At 39.2% G+C, this 18709-nt stretch overlaps 1 long non-coding RNA gene and 1 other non-coding gene across 2 annotated transcripts; one reads left to right on the top strand and one right to left on the bottom strand.

Moving 5' to 3' along the window:
* Positions 1–1799: 1799 nt before the first annotated feature.
* On the bottom strand, positions 1800–18703 carry LOC122492876. The gene is made up of 2 exons (XR_006299780.1): positions 18396–18703; positions 1800–1898 (listed from the first exon to the last, which is right to left on the bottom strand). It is a non-coding gene; the product is annotated as an uncharacterized LOC122492876 (long non-coding RNA).
* Positions 3104–3210, top strand: LOC122493568. Its single transcript, XR_006299930.1, has one exon. It is a non-coding gene; the product is annotated as a U6 spliceosomal RNA (small nuclear RNA).
* Positions 18704–18709: the final 6 nt, after the last annotated feature.

An 18709-nucleotide genomic window follows, 5' to 3' on the forward strand; every position in this document is an offset into this window, starting at 1 on the left:
TTACAAAAATCCTGGAATAACCAGGATCAACTGAGTGGTATCCCCATTTTTTTTTCAGCTGGTATCGCTACCTAGACAACATGGCAATAGAAAGCTGCGAATTAACAAGCTGTCTCTTTTGCGTTAAGATGATTAGGGTGATAATATAAATCAGAAGAATTTTTAACTTCCAACAATCACAAATTTTGCGAAACAATTTTATTTTCTTAAAGCGTATTCTCTGTGGCCCGTTTTATTTCTGCAATGGTTCTGCAAAGAATAACAGTCTATGTAGTAATCTTTTCCAAATGGATTTGATATGGTGCAAACTCAGGGAGCACGAAGTACCTAAAAATGCCAGTTGAAATATAGGGGCGCCTGGGTGGCGCAGTCGGTTAAGCGTCCGACTTCAGCTCAGGTCACGATTTCGCGGTCCGTGAGTTCCAGCCCCACGTCGGGCTCTGGGCTGATGGCTCAGAGCCTGGAGCCTGCTTCCGATTCTGTGTCTCCCTCTGTCTCTGCCCCTCCCCCGTTCATGCTCTGTCTCTATCTGTCTCAAAAATAAATAAACGTTAAAAAAATATATATGATATATATATAAATGTAAATATAAATATAAATATATATAAATGTAAATATAAATATAAATATATATATATAGGACTTTCTCTTTATGTAGCAACAGCCTAGAGAGATCCAAAATCTTTTATAGTGTTAATATCATTTCCATTACCGCATTCTGTGAGGGAACTGGTGGGAAAAGAGGAACAAGTAATTTATCATGTCTTTACAGATAAAGAAACTAAGATGCCAAGATAGACAGTTTTCTTGCCTGAGACTATGATGGCACACCAATTGCAAACATAAGACCGCTGCATCTTAGTTGTTAGCTTACAGGGTAGTTTTTCCAAATCTTTCTGCATTGCTAATATAATTGAGATTCCAAGTAATAGAAGATGGTCAGGGCAAAGTAATGGTAATGAGCCAGAGCTAGAACTGAAAATAGAGTCCAAGTCCTTGTCCATTGATCCTGCCATTATGCTGCAGGACTAAATTACCAAACTTCATCAAAAAGTGGCAGCTTAATGCTGTTAGAGACAAACCAGCATGAGTTCAGTTAACTTTTCATTATAGATGGACAGAATAATTCATATTTTGGCTTACCTAAGGGAAAAATATCTCAATTTGGAATTCATTTTGGACACTGTCATTTCTTCGGTTATTTGAATATTTGTGTGATATAAAAAGGATCTTTTGACTAAAGCTCATTAGGAGTCAGAAAAAAAGACAGTGTAAGTTAGGAGCAATCATCTCTGCTTAAAGAAGGTATGAATCAGCAAGCTGGAAAGCTGTTTTTCAATGGGTTGGCTAGTCCACTGTGTCAGTCTATAGGGTAATGTGGTCCATTCCAAGCTCTAAGAATAGGCCAGGGGAAGAGAGGAAAAAATAGAAGTGTGTGTGTATGTGTGTGTGGGAGGGGGGTGTCTTTTGTTCCACACTTAAGACATCTGCTGTTTAACCTTGTGAAATGGTGAACGAGACCGGTCATAATTCAGAAGTTAAAAAACTTTTCACCAAATAAAAAGGATTCTAAGAGATGCAGTACAGAGACATGAACTCTCATTATCTAAACTGACACATGACACTCTTCTCAGGCATTTACATGAAGACAGGCATTTTGCCCTGATGGCAGGGATATAAAGCTCACATAGACTTCCTCAATGGTGGAAGTCTTTATATAAACCAGAACACCAGGAAGGTAGGGGCAAATGAACAAAGACCTCACTTCTTCATAATTCTTGGTTGTTATTTTTTTTTTAAACAAATTAGCAGAGAAAGAGGCATCTTTGGAGTTAATTTCTTTGGGTATCTCTTTGGGTATACAGAAGATGTACATGTTATTAAATTTGTTCGTTTTCCTGTTAAAAAGAGAGAAAGAAAAATATTTAACATAATATTTCTGGTTTTAATTAAACTGACTTTTTTTAGGTTGCTACATAGCTTCATGTGCCAAACTCCCCCCTCCCTTTTTTTTAACCTTTACAACCTTTGCAACCCAGAGAGGAGAATATTATTTTACAGATGAGGAAGCAGAGGTTAAGTATCTTACCCACACAGATTGCATAGTAGTTAGACCTGGGTTTAAAATCTAGTTCTCCAAAACCACTTCCAATATCCTTTCAACTACGTCGCAGAAGACTATGGCAATATTTTTATTTTTACCTTTGAGGAAATTTCTAGATAAACTTTAGGCTACTTAATGGCTTTTTGAGAAATGGATGCGGGAATATTTTTCTTATATATTCCTTCAGCAAAGTATAGGCTTTGGACATCAGATTGCAGGGCTTTTTGCTGCAATAAGGTAGAAATGCACTTCCTCAAAAGTCTGGACACAATATGCTTCTTTGTTCTGGGTTCACTGAGGGCACCATAAGTTGAACACAGTGGTGGTAGGCAGAGTCCTGGAATGAGAACTGTGAACTGACTTGCTGTAAATAAAGGATGTCCTATACTTCCTAAAACAAGGTAGAGGACACTAATGAATAAACTGAGCTATGGGGTGCCTGGCTGGCTCAGTTGGAAAAGCATACAACTCTTGATCTTGGGGTCATGAGTTTGATCCTCACGTTGGGTGTTGGGATTACTTAAATAAATAAAACTTAAAAAAAAAGTAAACTGAGCTACAGACTTTTGATATTAGCATACCCTAATGTTAGATATTAGAGAACATTTAAAATTTTACAGAAAAAGCAAACAAATATTTTCAATTTACTTATTCTCTAGAAAGGTTATAATTACTGACACACCAGGATGGCTCAGTCAGTTGAGCGTCCGACTCACTTTTGGCTCAGGTCATGATCCCAGGGTTGTGGGACTGAGCCCCGCGTCCAGCTCTGTGCTGAGTGTGGAGCCTGCTTGAGATTCTCTCTCTCTCTCCCTCTCTCTCTCTCTCTCTCTCTCCCTCTCTCTCTCTCTCTCTCCCCCCCCCCTTCTTTCCCTTCTGCCCCTCTCCTGCTTGTGCTCTCTTTCTTAAAGAAAAAAAAAGGTTATAATTACTGAACATTTGCTGACTACCACCAATTCAAAAGTTGTTACACTAAACATAGATTCAAACTCAATCCAAGTGCTCGCTTCGGCAGCACATATACTAAAATTGGAACGATACAGAGAAGATTAGCATGGCCCCTGCGCAAGGATGACACGCAAATTCGTGAAGCGTTCCATATTAAAAAAAAAAAAAAAACTCAACCCATACCTGTGGAATATTGTCTTAGTAATTTAGTGATGCAATTATCAAAATCATTCATGATTAATTCCTATGGAACTACATCTAGAAAAATTCCGGTAAAACCTCTTCCTTCTGGAACTAATCATTCAATAAAAATTTAAGTTTATTATACGCCAAGCTCAGTGTTAGGCATGATGGTGCCTTCTCCATAAAGATCAGTATTGTTCAGCAATGATTCAATAATGAGTGAGTGAGCGAAGGAAACATGTCAAACACAAGACATTTATCCAAAAGGTACTAGTAATCTAGTACGCCAAACATACCAAAGAAATTAATATTATCAAAGGAATTATTTTAAAAACACAAAAATCTCCTTTTCTTTGCTATTTTCATCATGACACCATCCCCTAAGGCCTCAGAGTGAATACTTTTAAGTTAACAGTCTAAGATACTACAGGGTTTTCTCTGAGATCTTCAACATGAACTGTTCGCTTTATCAGCAGAGGTAATATACAGGAACAAGTGTGTGGACTCTGGTAACAGATATCCTGGATTCATATCTTGGCTTCAATACTTTAGCCAGGAGATCTTTAGCAAGTAGCTTCTCAATGTCTCATTTTTCTTATCTGAACAATGGGGGCTTGGATAGTATTTTCCTCATAAGGATATTCTGAGGATTGGGCAAGATGCTATAATGTAATGTTTTACAGCGCCCAGCTTATCACTGTGCTGTTAGCTAGTACTCAAACTTGTCATTGAAGTATCTTTTTTCTTTCTTTCAGATTTTAGAAAAATATTTTAAAATCTAGACCTCATTAACCTTCTTATGACCTTGTCAAAGGGTCTTTTCTCCCTATTGCTATTTCCTATTCCCCTATTGCTGCCTGCCAGATGGTCCACCTACAAATGAGAAACCTGTGTGCTTACCTGTGTTAAGTTAGACCGTTGAAGGTCAATGCCGTGTAATAGAGAATAGGGTTGGCCATAACTGAGTATGTACAACTATGTAAACTGCAGGAAACAGTTTTCTGTGAACAGGTGTGGTATAGGGAGACAAAGATAAGGATGAGTCAGACCCAGCTTAACTCGCTGGGTACACTGTACTTAGCCTCTTTGAATGTTTTCTTAATTGTGTGTCTCACAGAAAACACTTAAATTCATTGGGCCATTATATTTTTCATCTGTAAAATTGGGAAAATAGTATCTTACTCATTGAGTTTTTTGTGGTGACTGACTGCACAGAGTAAGAGCTCAGTAAATTCGCTGAGGGCTATGGCCAGGCATTGTGAAGGTTAGTTCTCTTTTTTTTTTCTGCGGCTGTCTTGGGAAATGAGGAGCAACGGCAGGGGTGGCAGGCAGGGCAACCACTCAGCAACATTATGATGCATGTGATTTACACAAGTCTATCACAAGTGGCTGTTCAGTGTGCAAGTTGGGCCGGTAGAAATGGAAATCTAGTCGGTGCTGTATTCTCTAAGATGCCCAGAAAGGGTCTCTCTCTCTCTCTTTTAAGTTTATTTATTTATTTTGAGAGAGAGAGAGAGAGAGAGAATTGCAGAGAGAGAGGGAGAGAAAGAGAATCCCAAGCAGGCTCTGCAATGTCAGCGTGGAACCCGATGAAGGACTTGAACTCACCCACAGTGAGATCATGACCTGAGCCGAAATCAAGAGTCAGACGCTTAACCAACTGAGGCACCCAGGAACTCCGTGGGTCTCTTTCTAATTTGTACAAAAGAGCTCCATTTCCCACCCCATTTCTGTACCATTTTCTGACTTTTAGTTTCTTCTCACCTCTCCAGGTGTCCCGTGACTTCATATGGCCATGACCTGTCCCTGCAGGTTTCTGCTATAACCTGCCTCACTTCTCTCGGGTCATCCTATGCCATTTGATACCGTCCGGAAAATCCAAATGTCTCCAGAGTCTTGATCCTTTAGGACTCTTCCATGAGATGAGTGCTAATTGCTTAAACTAATTCAAGCTAAGGAATTGACAACAACTTCCTTTGGTTGTACTGTCCATTGGCATTTTAACCAAGGTTTCCAGTGTTTCAACCCAAAAGAGCAAACATTGAGAGTCTGAAGTATCGAGGCAAAGGTAATATAGGGCAGGTTGAAAACTGACTTTTCAGCACAGCACACAGTGGCTGCCCAGTCTGCTAACGCATAAAACTGGAGGCGCCATTGAATATATACCAGGAAGTAGATCTGTGTACCTTTAATAAAGAAGCCTGCCTGTCCACATCAGCCAGTCCCTTTAAAGAGTCAATAAGAACTTTGGACCCTATACCAATACCCATCTCTGAGAGAACAGAATGTGGGAGGGGCAGATTTTGTGGTATAGTGAAAAGAAAACTGCCTTGAGGGTGAGGAAACCTGGATTATAGTTCTGCCTCCACCGCTAAACAGCCTTGTGAGGGGCGCCTGGCTGGCTCAGTTGGTTAAGCATCTTGATCTTGGGGTCATGAGTTTGAGCCCCACATTGGATGTAGAGATTACTTTTAAAAAACAAAAGTTTAAATATAAATAAATAAAATGTCCCCTCCCTTGGAAAAACAAACTGCTCTGTGGCCTTGGGGCAAGTCAGGTATGTGCTTAGACTTCAGTGAAGTTACTGCAGACTGAGACTATGATGGAGAGAACCTGTGAAGTCCTTTTCAGGTCTAACCTTCTACGTAGCTCTTTTCCCCCATTGTAAACCGAATAGCCTGGGGCGGGGGAGGTGGGGATGACCTGTAGTTTACAGAGTATTATATTGAACTGCATGTGGAGAGTGCTGGCTTCCAGAGAGTGAGATTACATTAATGGTTAAGAGTGTGGGTGCTGAAGTCCTTCATTCCTGAGTTTGGGTACTAAGTTAGCATAAATTACTTAACCTCAATATCCTCATCTGTAAGACAGGAATACTAATACCTAGTCATAATGTTAGTGAGATGATTAAATGAGCTAATAGATATTAAAACACTCAGCACTAGTAGGTCGTTTAATTTTTTTTTTTTTTTTGTCCCATCAGAGACGAGGACTAAATTGTTTCCTAGGTGATTTCTATTCCAAAGTGATTTCTATTTCCGTCTTTCAATCCCTATCTTTTCATTAGTAATAGAAACATGTGTTTCAATAATTTGGCTAGTTCTGAATTTAGTAGCTCAATTACCCATCCACTATGTATAGAGTAGTTTTCCAGAAAGATCTCTAAGTCTGAACTACTCCCATAGATATAGGAGGGTCATTGCTGGTGACTAGGATATAAGAGTTGTACAATCTTAATTATGAAAACCCTTGCTTCTGTACCTCCACTCCCAACAACATGAGAACCTACATCTGTAGATGTCTGAGTCCCAGGCCACATGACAGCCCTAGAAATCATGATTATCACCGTATTGGCAAAGTATAACAGCCACTTGAGCCCCAAGACATCCTATATTTGAGGGTCTGTTTCCTGGATCACTCCTGCTATCAATTCTCTATGAGTTAGCAGATAAAAACTATACCAGTAACTTGAGAAGAGGTAATTTAATGTAAATGTTAACTAGGTGTAAAGATGTTAACTAAGTAACTGCAAGGGTAAAAAGAAAACTTGAAAGAATCATGGGGTAGCAACTGCAGAAAGCATCTATGATCCCTTCAGCTAAGAGGACAAAAGAAAATGATTAGAATTATTAAAACTAGAGACACATCCTTTATTATTAACAATTCTTTATATTAAATTGTCTCTTCAAGTAATTGGTGTGGTTTGTGTCTTCTGACTGTACTATGACTAATAGAGTGTTTGGGTCAATTTATACTCCCACCAGCAACATAAGAGTGTCAAGATTGCTACATATCCTTGCCAAAACTTGGTATTTTTCATCTTTTTCATTTTGACTCTTCTACTGGGCTTGAAGTGCTATTTCATTGTGGGTTTAAAAAAAAATTTTTTTTTAACGTTTATTTATTTTTGAGACAGAGAGAGACAGAGCATGAATGGGGGAGGGTCAGAGAGGGAGACACAGAATCTGAAACTGGCTCCAGGCTCTGAGCTGTCAGCACAGAGCCCAACACGGGGCTGGAACTCACAGACCGCGAGATCATGACCTGAGCTGAAGTCAGATGCTTAACTGAGCCACCCAGGCGCTCTGCATTGCGGTTTTTAATTTGCATTTCCTTTATGGGGAATGAAGTGAAGAACCTTCCATTTGTTTATGGGTTATTTTGATCTCTTTTTGTGAATTATGTGTTCAAGTCTTTTGCCCATTTTTTTGTATTGGGTTGCTGCCTTTTTCTTATTGATTTGCGAGAGCTCTTTGTATATTTTGGACATGAGTTCTTTGTTAATATCACCCCAGCTCTCTGGAGTGCAGCCTGGACAGGATTGTTAGCGTAGATGTTCTTCCTTTGAGTAAATGGCCCTTAGGACTGAAGTGCTTATGTTGTTCTTACTGTACCACCTCAGCAGACATCAAGAACAGTGGAATGGAGATACTATAGCTTTTTTTTTTTTTTTAATTTTTTTTTTCAACGTTTATTTATTTTTGGGACAGAGAGAGACAGAGCATGAACGGGGGAGGGGCAGAGAGAGAGGGAGACACAGAATCAGAGACAGGCTCCAGGCTCTGAGCCATCAGCCCAGAGCCTGTCGCGGGGCTCGAACTCCTGGACCGTGAGATCGTGACCTGGCTGAAGTCGGACGCTTAACCGACTGCGCCACCCAGGCGCCCTGATACTATAGCTTTATTGTGAGAAGATAAGTATATGTATTTCACATATGTATTTATTCATTCATTCCACAAATGTCTTTGAACTTATGAGTTTATTTTTAATTTATTATTATTATTATTATTATTATTATTATTATTATTATTTTGGAGAGACAGAGTGTGAGCAGGGGAGAGGGTCAGAGGGAGAGAGAGGGAGACCCCAAGCAGGCTCCACGCCCAGTGTGGAGCCAAAACAGGGCTTAATTCCATGACGTCAGGATCATGACCTGAGCTAAAATCAAGAGTTGGACGCTCAACCGACCGAGCCACCCAGGTGCCCCTGAACATATGATTTTAGAGCATTAATTATGTATAAGAAACTATGCCAAGTATGTGAGTTTGCTCCTGTCTGAAGTATTAGAACTCAGCTTGGGAGCTTTACATATATTGTCATTGTAATAAAATAAAAATCTTGCAGTAAATTAAAAAAGTTCTCCAGGGACCCAGAACATTTTTGAAAACTGAACAATTCATAGCCACTAACTACCTGAGGTCAGTGAATATTAATACTGAATACTGAAAAAGGGAACACCAATACTAAATACTGAAAAAGTCCTGTGCAAATGTTAAAAATGCCTTCTAGATCTTATTAAGACTCATGTTTTTATTCATTCATTCATTTACTTAAATCAAATATTTGTTAAGCGTGTATTAGGGAAGAACATTAAATGGCATCTAATTTCTTAGATCTTCTTAGATCTTCAACTAATTTCTTAGATCTCATCCCGGATGGTTCCAACCACTTCTGTGGTTTCATTTACAAACTATCTATATGCGGATGATCTCCACATCTATTTCTACAGTCTATTCATTAGGCTCAAATAGCCAGCTGTCTGATGAATATTGTTGCTTGGATGTCTCAAGGCACCTGTCACACAACATTTTCAAAACTGAACTCATCATCCCCCACGAAATCTTTTCTGTGTTTCCTCTGGCATCAGCATCGACACAAGTTGCCCAAGTGAGACACTTAAAAATTTCCCTTGCTACCTTACTCTCCTTTTTTCCCTGCTGCCCCCAAATATCCTATCAATTACCCGTACCTTTTGATTCAACTTCTTATATACAGTCTCTTTCAAATTAGTCTGTTTTTTTCCATGGCCAATACTATAGATCATATTGCTGGCATTTCTTGCCTAGATTTCCTAATTTGTTTTCCTTCAGTCTCTCTGGTCTCCAATCTATTCTCTAATCTCTCCCATTTCTGAAACCCTTGAAGACAAACTTTGTTCTTTGTGTAAAGTCCAAATTCCTTAATATGATTTATAAGACACTATGTAATGGGTTCTTGTTGCCTCTCTGGTATCGTATCTCACTACTTTCCCTCCGGCACTTACTTCCATTAACTTGTCAGGTGTCACCAAAGGGATATCCTGAGATCCCTACCCAGATCCTCAAAATTAGGTAAAATGCCCTCCTATAATACTCTCCTGTTTCCCTGATCTTTTATTATATGGTAAGTTGGTGGGGCTGTATCCTTTTGTTTGTTTGTTAGCTGTGGTAACTCAACCAACAAATCACCTTATTTATTGAGATAATGGATGAATTTCTTGGAACTCACAGATAGCCATTACTGCAGTTGCAGAATAAACTCTTTTATTAAATTTAAGAAATACTTCAGGGGTGCCTGGGTGGCTCAGTCAGTTAAGCATCTGCCTCTTAGTTTGGGCTCAGGTCATAATCTTGGGGCTCGTGGGTTCGACGCCACCTTGGGCTCTGCGCTGGCAGCATGGAGCCTGCTTGGAATTCTCTCTCTCCCTCTCTCTCTCTCTGTCCTTCCCCCACTCACATTGTGTCTGTCTCTCTCCAAATAAATACATAAACTTAAAAAAATACTTCAGATTTTTTTTAATACAAGGAGATATTTGGGCACAATGTAGTTACAATTAACACACTTGGAATTTTGTATAAGCCAAAGTCTGTCTTATTTATTGAGATGCTTTAGGGAGCTATTATTTGTGATGACCATGTGTTAAAGTTTTATTTGCCAAGATGGATCAAAAATTGGGAATTACCATTCTAAATAATGCATTCCGGGGGTGCCTGGATGGCTCAGTCGGTTAAACATCTGACTCTCGATTTTGGCCCAGGTCATGTTCTCACAGTTTGTGAGTTTCAGCCCCAAGTTGGACTCTGTGCTGACAGTGTGAAAGCCTGCTTGGAATTCTTTCTCTCTTTCTCCCTACCCCACTTGTGATCTCTCTCTCTCTCTCTCTCTCAAAATAAGTAAATAAATTTAAAAAGCATAAAAAAAAGAATGCATTCTGGAAACTAGGGTTTTACGTTTCAAAGTTGGCCTGCTTACTATTAACCTATATGTAAAATTTGATTTAACAAGATTCATTCATTTCCCAGGTCTGTTTCTGGGAGAAGGATTCATGATTGCAAACAGGAAATTATTGTCTATGTTTATATATTTCCACCTTCCAAAACATAAAATTGATAAGAAAGCAGCAAAGGTCCATTTTAAAAGAAAAATCAAATCTTTACAATCTTTTTTCAAATCCTCTTGAGTTCTGTATCATGGTAATTGTAATAATAACTATAAAATATCATGGGAAATAATCCAAATTAACTCAGGATTCTGAGTTAGGACCCTTCCACACACTATCCCAGGTTTATAATCTAGTAGTATTATGTGAAATTTTCCTCTTCTTAATAATGCTCATGTTTTGTTTGAATAGTTAATAGATCTGATTGCTTCAGGATCTTAAAGTAGTAGCATCTACAGGTGCTATAAATCTTGCTTAAATTTTAACAAGTCTATTAATTTTTTTTTAACGTTTATTTACTATTGAAAGACAGAGAGAGACAGAGCGTGAACAGGGGAGGGACAGAGAGAGAGGGAGACACAGAATCTGAAGCAGGCCCCAGGCTCTGAGCCATCAGCACAGAGCCCGACGCAGCGCTCAAACTCACAAACCGCAAGATCATGACCTGAGCCGAAGCCAGATGCTCAACCGACTGAGCCACCCAGGCGCCCCTTAACAAGTCTATTAAATGAGTTACTCTGATGTTGGAAGAGCCAAAGGGCCCTGTTTCAATCTAATAGGTACGTCTTAGAATAGCAAGGCATGAAGGAAGGAATGCAATGTCTTCTCACCATTCTCTGAGATTGAAGTTCTCTTTGTACTCTAGGCAATGAACTAGTTAGAAACTATTTACATAGAATTGTACCCTACTGTACAATGACAGCAAAAAACTAAAATTTCTTCATATGTCTTCTTGCTAATTTTGTTGGGTGGGGTGAGTTATTACATTGGTAGTATGTTTTAAAGTTATGTTATATTGAGACTCCAAGGTAACTCAAAGGATCTTTCAGTAATTCTTTTGAATGCTCTATAAATGTTGGACTGCAAAGTTATGGGAAGAATTGATTCCATTTCAAGGTTAGGGTGAGCATTTTAGAAAAAGTAATACACGATGCAAAAAAATGTGAATTTTGGAAAGTTTTCTTATAGTATATATTGTCCGACACATAAGAGGCAGTCAGTATATTTTTCTTGACTGATCAAATGAATGTACAAAAGATTATCCTCTTTCAGGTCTTGTCCCCTCCTCTTATCCTAACTCCCAATTAATAGTAATTATTTTCTGAGTCTCTACCCAAATTTTAGATAATTTTGCTCCCACGTTTTGGCAGCTGGAATGGCTTTTAAAGTGCCTAATTAAGAATGATTTGTTAATAATTATTATCTCTTTGAATAATTTTATTCCCCTTTTCACTCTTTTAAGTTGTTTTTTCACTTTCCAAGTCTCATGCTGGTTTTTTATTTCTTAGGCTAGCTTTTATTAAATAAAAGAGAACAAAGCTCTTTTTCTCTCTGCCTTTTAATAAATGTGACCCTTTCTGTCATTCTTTCCTTGATCCTTTCCAAATCAGCAGTGGTTGCCATACGTGACGGCTGAGAGATGAGATGCCAAGTGCAATGGCTAAATTTAAAGAGCAGCATTCGCACCTGTTGTTAACTGGCAATGACCAGTCTCACGCCCACAGCTTCCTCCACCCTCTGCCTCCTACCAAGTGCAACCCAGAGCCCAGTCTTTATGCGTTCACATATAAATAAGTACTGATGAAGATTATATACATGATATCAAAGTGGAGAATGAATATACCATTGGACACTAAATTTGTTTAGTTTCAGAGGAGCTGAAATTTGGGCAACACTCAGCGTAATATAAAGATGAATCTGAGCTTGAAATAGGTAAACTAATGCTAGGTATTTGATGAATTTTTGAAGACTTAATGGACTGTCTCACCCCAGAATAAATTTTTTATTTTTGAGAGAGAGAGAGAGAGAGAATGGGGAAGAGGGACAGGAGGGGGAGAGAGAGAATCTTAAGCAGGCTCTATGCTCAGTGTAGAGCCCAACATGCAGCCCAATGTGGGGCCTGATCCCATGATTCAGGGATCATAACCCGAGCTGAAATCAAGAGTGGGACACTAAACTAAGCCACCCAGGTGCCCCACCCCAGAATAATTTATTTAGACCCGCCATACTTTGTGAAATTATTTTAGCTATCAGCATTGGGAGACTCCTATAAATTTAAAGGTTGTGTAAAAGAGGCAATCCAAAAAGTACTTATTATCATCTAAATAGATAGCTTAAATTAGTTTGCCAGGTTGGCAACACTAACCTGGAAAAGTTCTGTAAGAGAAATATAGTAACATTAATAACTTTGATACAAATTACACTTAGAAGATGACAGAAGGAGCTGTGGCCCAGCCAAGGAGATGAGTCTAATCAAATAGGTCTGATAACCAAGGGGGTGTGGCAGACCTCAACTGTCAAATCAGCTTGCAGCAGGTACCAAAGTACCATGATACAAGGTCAAACAATAAATTACGAGAGTTTAATTTTACTTGGACATTTAATCTCAGAGGAGGCAAAGTTGGCCTTCAAAAGAGTAGAACAGGTGGCTTACAGGGACAGTGGGAGCAGAGTTGGAGGTTGGAAGGTCAGGGCATATTCAGGATTTAGGTAGTAAATACCTGGAGATTGCTGAAAGAGGGGAGCACTTTACCAATCTGGAATTTTGTTAGAATTTGGTCTTGTCAAAGAATGTTCTTGTGATTTGGGGGGCACTTTTAGATATTCTGGAATGGTGTTCAACTCCATAAGAATGTGTGCCAAATTCCTATGCTGAATTCCTCTAGAGGCGTTGTTTATTTGAGTGCAAAGTTTGTGTCCTGCCTCTTTGAATCACTTCAGATAGAGGAAAAAGACTTCCCGGCTCCAAAGGTCTAGTAAATAGCAAAGGCTGGAGGAAGCCACAGCCAATACAACACAAAAAGGACACCATTAATATTTGCTGCCAACCTCTCAGATCTTGAGAAACATGAACAAAGACGGTCCTATTTGAACAAACCCTGCCCTTCTCAACTTGGTGTTTTCCTGGTGTTCTGCTCTCGAAAAAAAATTTTTTTATTTTAGTTTTTAAATTTACATCCAAGTTAGCATATAGTGCAAAAATGATTTCAGGAGTAGATTCCTTAATGCCCCTTACCCATTGATTTTTTATGATTTTTGCTTCCCTTCCCTTATGTTCATCTGTTTTGTCTCTTAAAGTCCTCATAGCAGTGAAGTCATATGATGTTTGTCTTTCTCGCACTAATTTTGCTTAGCATAATACCCTTTAGTTCTATCCACGTAGTTGCAAATGGCAAGATTTCATTCTTTTTGATTGCCAAGTAATACTCCATTGTGTGTGTCCCTTCAAAACAGCATACCTATATCCCTTGCATAAATACCTAGTAGTGCGATTGCTGAGTTGTAGGGTAGTTCTATATTTAATTTTTGAGGAACCTCCATACTGTTTCCCAGAGTGGCTGCACCAGTCTGTATTCCCACCAGCAGTGCAAAAGAGATCCTCTTTCTCCGCATCCTCGCCAACATCTGTTGTTGCCTGAGTTGTTAATGTTAGCCATTCTGACAGGTGTGAGGTGGTATCTTATTGTGGTTTTGATTTGTATTTGCCTGATGATGAGTGATGTTGAGCATTTTTTCATGTGTCGGTTGGCCATCTGGATGTCTTCTTTGGAGAAGTGTCTATTCATGTCTCTTGCCCAGTACTTCACTGGATTGTTTGTGTTTTGGGTGTGGAGTTTGAGAAGTTCTTTACAGATTTTAGATACTAACCCTTTATCTGATATGTCGTTTGCAAATATCTTCTCCCATTCTGTTGTTGCCTTTTAGTTTTGCTGATTATTTCTTTTGCTGTGTAGAAGTTTTAATTTTGATGAGGTCCCAGTAGTTCATTTTGGCTTTTGTTTCCCTTGCCTCCAGAGACATGTTGAGTAAGAAGTTGCCATGGCCAAGATCAAAGAGGTTTTTGCTTGCTTTCTCCTTGAGAATTTAATGGCTTCCTGTCTTATATTTAGGTCGTTCATCCATTCTGAGTTTATTTTTGTGTATGGTGTAAGAAAGTGGTCCAGGTTCATTCTTCTGCATGTCGCTGTCCAGTTTTCCCAGCACCACTTGCTGAAGAGACTGTCTTTATTCCACTGGATATTCTTTCCTGCTTTGTCAAAGATTAGTTGGCCATACATGTGTGGGTCCGTTTCTGGGTTCTCTATTCTGTTCCATTGATCTGAGTGCCTGTTTTTGTGCCAGTACCATACTGTCTTGATGATTACAGCTTTGTAATACAGCTTGAAGTCTGGGATTGTGATGCCTCCTGCTTTGGTTTTCTTTTTCAAGATTGCTTTGGCTATTCGGGGTCTTTTCTGGTTCCATACAAATTTTAGGATGGTTTGTTCTAGCTCTGTGAAGAATGCTGGTGCTATTTTGATAGGTATTGCACTGAATATGTTTGAAATTTTTTTAATGTTTATTTTTGAGAGAGAGAGAGACCCAGAGTGCGAGTGAGGGAGGGCAGAGAGAGAGAGAGAGAGAATCAGAATCTGAAGCAGGCTCCAGGCTCTGAGCTGTCAGCACAGAGTCCAACATGGGGCTTCAACTCACGAACCGTGAGATCATGACTTGAGCCGAAGTCAGATGCGTAACCCACTGAGCCATCCAGGTGCCCCATGCTCTTGACAGAAGAAAACTTGTAGATTGGATGTTCCTGATCTGAAAGAATATTCGATTATAGGGTCACTGAATTACAAAATGAATATGGAGTCAGTCATTCTTTGAAGGTCAGGGCCTGAGGCTCTGGCTACACAAAAATTTTAAGAGATCATATGTAAGTATACCTATGTAAATTATGTATGTAAAATATGTTCATAATCCAGTGTAAGGTTGCAGTCTATATTAGAGTAAGAGGGATGGGAATATTGGGGGGGAGAAAAGTAAAGGGATTAAAAAGTAGGAAGGAAAAAAATGTGTGTTCAGTTTGGCGAAGTGAGACTAGCTGTAGATATAGATGGGAAAAGAGATGTGGTGGGGTTTACGAGTAGTTCAGCCCTTCTCAGCTATGCTCACTAGAAATATTTCTGAACCAGCAAAGCTTAAAAAAGACAGAAAAGTTTACAGAAACTAAGAAGTCATGGGAAAGTGAGTGGTAATGATGGAGAGATGACTGCAGATGGGTAGGTGTGGAGAAACAGGAATAATGACATCTGGGAAAATAGTGAACCCCAAATAGCCAGAAAACAGACCTAGGCTGTGATAAATATTTGAAGGTAAAACCCTTTTCTTTTGCTCTCCTTCTTCACAGACTTTTTTTCTGTCCATTAAGAATTGCTCATCTTACTTGCATATATAATTCACACCATCTGTGAACCATGAAACACAGCCCCCAGACCTCTAAGCAGATCCCTGTCATGGTTTCTTGCTCATGCAATGAACTGTGTGCAATCACCTATCCTGGCTATTTTGGAATGCTTTTAAGCAAATACTCCATTGAATTGAGTCATAATTGGGAGCTGACTTCAGTGTACGTTTTGTAGGGAGCCTAGTTAGGGTTTCATGCTCCAGGAAATCTGTTCTGATTAGTTTTAGCTAAAAAAAGATCAACCTGTTTTAAGGACTGGCACAGAAAAGAACTCTGTAGCCATATAGGTTTCAGTGACCATGTTTTTATAATGGTAAAAATGACATGCAGATGAGAAAATGTTGAACCATTTGAAAGGGTAGCTATCCCTGCAAAAGTCCCCAGAGTTAACATGTTTCTTATCTATTTTTCTAGAAGTCAATATGTACCTGAATTATATAAAATAATAACTTTTAAAAGGCTCATTTGTACTGCATTATTACTTCTTTATAGATGGGACAATTCATTTTGTTAATGGCTACATAATATTCTGTTATAGGGTTCGTCTCTAATTTATTAACCAATTCCCTATTGGAAAACATTCAGGTTTTCTTAAATTTTTTAATTCTCAAAAGTTACAATGTTTTTAAGTTTTCTTTGTGTGTGTGTGTGTGTGTGTGTGTGTGGTTACTTTCCCATCTTTAAAAATAATTTTTTTTAAATCTTTATTTCTTTTTGAGAGAGAGACAGAGTGTAAGCAGGGGAGGAGCAGAGAGAGAGAGGGAGACAAAGAATCCAAAGCAGGCTCCAGACCCTGAGCTGTCAGCACAGAGCCTGATGCGGGGCTCAAACTCACGAACCATGAGATCATGACCTGAGTCGAAGTCAGACGCTCAACCGACTGAGCCACCCAGATGCCCCTACTTTACCATCTTTTATAAAAGTATTATAAAGGTGATCAGCATAGCAGGTACTGCATGAATTAACTGTTTCCTGTCATATGTCATTTCTCTTCATATATAATTTATTATTTATTTATTTTCTAGGTATGTGGATGCTTTCTGTTGCACTATCTACACTTTCTTGTTATGGGGCCTGGCCAACCAGCTAATGTGAGGTATATCCTTTGCAGCTATGGAAAAGAGATAGCTGAAGAGTGAAGAGATAGTGAAGAGATAATTGATGTTTGTTTCATTTCTAGCTCCGGATTATTAGAACTCGGTTCAGTCAGTGGATCTGCAGATTACACAGCCTACTGGGGGTGCATCAGTGGTTTCATCTTGGTAGATAAAAGATAACCTCTTTTGGTAAATAAGAAGAAAGCTTTTGGTAGCCCCTCTAGTTTCAGGTTTGTGCAGTTAAATAATCTATTTATTGTGGTTCTTTTGCAAATGCACAGGACTAAGTTTCAGAACATTCTACCTAGGATGCGTATCTAATTTCTATACTTGGAAAAATAGGAGAAAGACAATTCCCATAGAACTTCTCAGAGTATAAGATAGACATGAAGGGGCAATCCTGATTCGTAGCCAGATATGGCAAAGTCACAGAAAATAGAAACAAAACTAAAATCCATGGTTCTCCTTCCTAGTAAGAAGGAGGAAATGGCACAGCTGGGTAAATACATAATATGCAGATGGGATAAATATAGATGGGCCGAAAATGACTGTGAGTGAAGTTGTTCCAGGAATGTCACAGATTTCCAACGAGAGGGATTAGTGTGTGCAGCTGTTGAATGGGGGGCTAATCTCATTCTCGAGCTCTCGGGTTCCACTGTTGGGCAATAAATGCCTTTTGGGTGAGTGGTGTGATAGTCTCACCTGGAGAAGCCAATCATTTTACTGTTCCAGAGTGGGGTGGAAGGATTAAACAGACCAAAAACTCCACTTCATTATTTAGCAATTCTTGGCCAAACAAGTACTACTTCAGTTAAACTTTAAAAAAATATTATTAGAACAAGTGATATAATAAAATTGTGTGTGGTGTATTGTTGTTTGTTTGTTTCAGCTTGATCACCTAAGGCTACACTATAAAGATGTTTCCCAAAATTGAGAGCAATACTTTTCATCTGCTTACCAAACTGCTTTCGTGCTTCAGATTTAAAAAAAAAAATGTGAGGACTAACCAGCTGATAACAACAGATAGTAAGGAAATCTTCTAAGGAAATATTTATTTCACAGTCTTTAATGAGTTTTCATTATGATCTTGCTTCTTGGGGAAATAAATATTTTTTAAGAGAAAGTGATCAACAATTATTCCAAAGTTTATCCTAGTGGCTAGTTTAGCTAAATTCATTGAAGTAACCTTTACATGACTTTTATTACATTACCAACATGTTCTGTTTTCATAGTTTAGTAAGTGCACACAGGGTCAAAGATAGTAAGAAAATGGAGACTATTGCTTCTGGAGAGTGTAAGAGTATCAGTCTGAAAGATGCTGTAAAAATGAATTGAGTATTTGAAATATACATAGATCTGTTAATTCACTCTGATGGCATGTACTCATTCTGGGACTTTGATATCCTAATCATTCTACCTCTCCTATACTATGCCACACATCACGGTCATTAGATCACCCTATGATGTAGGGTTAATTCCAGCATATCCAAATACCATCAGTATGAATGGTAACTCTGGGCGTGTCATTGAGCGTTCCAGCATCCTTAGTTTAATGATTATTTATCTGGTACATATTTTGCCAACTTAGAACACTCACGAAGTACAAAGCTTAGCACAAAGATCCGTTTCCCCAGTTACGTTTATCATAGCTTTATCCTTGGTGAAGATTAGCCAAATCGAATATGCCATCTCTACTGCTGCTCTTCTGAGGGGCTCGGATGCCAATTACCGGTTCCTTAGAATTTGCCCGTAATTGACTAGGTCCCACAATAGGTAACTCTGGAAGTGACAGGCAGCCTCAAGTGTGGTTCTCCCGCCTGTCGATTGGGCCTTGCAGGAAGCCCCGCCTCACCAACTCAGCCAAGGGCGGCAGTTGGTCCGGCGCGGGTGAGTGGCGGGCCTTAGCTCCGCCCCGGCCGTCCGCTGCGCTGCCTGGGTCGGCGCCGTTTCCA

This window comes from Prionailurus bengalensis, chromosome D2 (genome assembly GCF_016509475.1).
Source record: "Prionailurus bengalensis isolate Pbe53 chromosome D2, Fcat_Pben_1.1_paternal_pri, whole genome shotgun sequence".
In the NCBI taxonomy this organism is placed as follows: domain Eukaryota; kingdom Metazoa; phylum Chordata; class Mammalia; order Carnivora; family Felidae; genus Prionailurus; species Prionailurus bengalensis.